The sequence below is a fragment of the Poecilia latipinna genome, unplaced genomic scaffold (assembly GCF_001443285.1).
Source record: "Poecilia latipinna isolate Pla-1442-1.1 unplaced genomic scaffold, P_latipinna-1.0 Scaffold3377, whole genome shotgun sequence".
NCBI classification, from domain to species: domain Eukaryota; kingdom Metazoa; phylum Chordata; class Actinopteri; order Cyprinodontiformes; family Poeciliidae; genus Poecilia; species Poecilia latipinna.
In genome coordinates, this window is record NW_015115993.1 from 30494 (window position 1) to 33605 (window position 3112).

General features: G+C 35.4%; 1 protein-coding gene across 1 annotated transcript in view; it reads left to right on the top strand.

Annotated features, from left to right (window-relative positions):
• Nucleotides 1-2312: 2312 nt before the first annotated feature.
• LOC106940826 (oocyte zinc finger protein XlCOF6-like) overlaps nt 2313-3112 on the top strand; it is a 9691-nt gene continuing 8891 nt past the window's right edge. Inside the window, exon 1 of the mRNA XM_015023658.1 lies at nt 2313-2765. The gene's annotated coding sequence lies outside the window, so the exon portion shown is untranslated. The remainder of the gene's footprint in view (nt 2766-3112) is intronic.

Here is a 3112-nt window from a genome sequence, read left to right on the forward strand (position 1 = left end):
GAGAGAGAGAGAGAGAGAGAGACCACCCGCGGAGGGTGAGAAGGGAATTTATTTATTTTTTATAAAAGATTTATTCTGGGTTAGCCTTCATAGCTGAACCTCGGTATTACACCAAGTGCTGTAGCTAATATTAGCTGGGTTTTTGCCGGTGGACATAAATACAGTTTTGTAATATTCTATTCACAAAATATAAACAGTAATATGTCCATCTTACTTGTGAAACGTTGTCCCCTGAGATCTCACGTCAATACTCCGTTGATCTGAACAGAAATATCCGGCGGTGCTGAGGCGTCTGCTGCTGTTTTGGTTTAGCCAAGTAGGAGGGACGACCTCTCCAAGATGGCCACCGTGTTTCCTGCACCAATGTGGGTCTAGTCTTTATGATGTTCATGTTACTAATTAAATGCGCTAACATTTATACTAATATTTCAAGTTGTCAGTCCCTGTCCCTGTTTCAGTGTAAAGAGTTTCAAAATAAAAGCCTGTTGAGCTCAGAGGCTTTATTTAAATAGTCTTGGTACACTCCTACTTCTGAACAAATTTTAATTCATAAATTGAAAAAAATCTGCCTGTTGCATCCTGAAGTTTGATCAAATTCTTTATTAACTTAAGTGTTTGTCTTATTTTTTGGTGAATTTTCAGCGACTTTAGTGACGATTTCTGCTTCAACAAATTCTAAATACATTCTAATCCTGCAAGATGATTGTTTTATTGAACACCACCATATCTCCAGTTTGCATGAAATTATTTTAAATGCATTAAATAAATCCTCTTGTCTCTTTTGTCTGTTGTAGAAGCAATCCTTTTTAATAAAGACCATTTATTATTTATTACCGTTTATTCACCCTCGTTTTCTCTGAAGCTAATAAATCAAGTCTGTTATGTTTAGATCTCAGTAAAACCATTTTTATGCAGTTGAATTCCTGAATATTTTTAATTTTCTGCATGAAAACGTTTTTTATCCTTCAGCTGAAAGTCATTGGAACTGAGAAATGTTTTTATAAGTTTAATTATCCACTTGAAAGAAACTTTCAAATTATTTTTTTCTGTCTTAATTTATCAAACTGTTAAGTCATTTTCATGTTTTAATGCATTTAGTTGCATTTGTTTCTTCATTCTGGGGAGTTCAGGAAAACAAATGTACTGATCAGAAATCCTAACTGTGGAGAAAAGACCAAATCAGAAAAATGTCAAACATTCAAGTTAAATATTTATTATATTTATTTATACAGCACATTTTCAGCAACAAGGCAATTCAAAGTGCTTTACATGAGCTAGAGGAAATACAAACAAAATAAAAGAAAGGCAAGAGAAAAAAGTAAAGAAGGTTCTTTTCTTGATTCATGACTTGATAAAACCAGATGTTTGATGGTCCTGAATGTTGATCTAAAGTAATGAGTCATTTCTATAGAGTTTCTCTGGACTCTAACTTTGTTCTAATTCTTTTTCTGGGTTGCAAGATAATTATAAGTACTCCATAATTAATAAGCCAGAAGTCTTGGAAGCTAGTCTTAGGTCTGCTTTGCTTCCCCAGAACCAGAACCAAACAAGGACAAGCAGCTTTCAGCTTCTATGCACCACAAATCTTTAAAAAACTTCTGGAAAATTGCAAAACAGCTGAAACACTGAGTTCCTTTAAGTAAAGGCTGAGAGCACCTGGTTAGATCTGCTTTTGATTCATAACTGCAACATTGACCAACATATTTGTTATATATTTGCTTGATGATTTTGATGATAGCATTTGACAAGTGTAATATTGCAATGTTTAAAAAAGTTTATTGCTTGTTCCATGATTACTTACTGTGTGATGTCTTTATGGTGGAAAAGACTTTGAACCATCTTGTCGTTTAAATATGTTATACAAATAAACTTTATTAGGCAATTTAACATATAATGGTAAAAGTAATTTTATTTCTATAGCAAATTATCAGCAACAAGGCAATACAAAGTGCTTTACAGGAATTAAAAGGAAATACAAACAAAATAATAATAAACCCTAGAAAAGAGAAAAAGAAGAAAAAGCTAATGTTGATCCAAAGTAAATAAACCAGATATTCCTGTTCAGGGTTGGTAGAGAAGTATCAGTAAGTTTCCATTTCACCCATTTATTTATTTATTTAATTTTGGCTGAAATGGCTCTCCATAAACAGGAGTCTAAAAAGTAATTGCTAAGGTAAATTTTATGGGTTCCAAGTTCTAATCCCTGTTCTGGGTTGATAAATCTAGAGTTTCTAGAGTAAGTAAATCTAGAGTAAGTAAGTATGTATCCTCTGGACTTTATAGGTGCGCTCTAAATTTGTAAAAGTAATGAGTACTCCACAGTTTCTAAACTAAGAGTTCCTGTTCTGGAAGAATATAACTGTAGATGTAATTAGTTTATTCAGAATATAAAGTCGGAATAAAAGTTGCTCAATTCAACTGGCCAAAAGTTTATGTTTTATGTCTCAAAACAAGTTTAAAATGGAGTATTTGGAGAAAATAAAAACTTGTAGTGGGAGACGGAAATTAAAGCCCATTGTCTGTTTCTGGGGGAAGATTTCCGTGGGAGACATCCGGCGGAAATAAACAACATGGCGCTAGCAGCGTTAGCTAGCAGGCTTCTTCGTGGTTATCGTCGACATGAAGACGGTTTCTGACTATTTCAGTGTCTGCAGCAACAAGCTCTTCGGTTCATCATCAGAGAGACCTGGAGAAATATCCAGCCACATCCGGTAGGAGGAAGAGACGATCTGCAGCTCAGAAACCCAAATCTTCGGAACCTCCAGGTAGTGTTTGCTGTTTCAGGCTTTGTCTTGATTTAAAGACTATTGTGCTGCAATTAATGGATATGGACCATTTTTAACTCTCTGGGCGTCGAAATCTGAAACACTTTTAATGTTTAATCTTAAGTTTTATTATTTCACACAAACAAAAGCCTAAACAGTTTATTTATGAAACCTTTCATGCAGTGGCGCAAAAAGTGGGTGTGCAGCGCATAGGGGCGCTGCGCCAGAGGGGGCGGCGCCCCGATGATGCCTTCGCTTCACCGTCCTTACGCTCCTTCACATGTAAATGTAAATGCAGCGAGTTTTACCTTTCACGTGTCTTCGTCTGGGGGGTGAGCGACTGTATG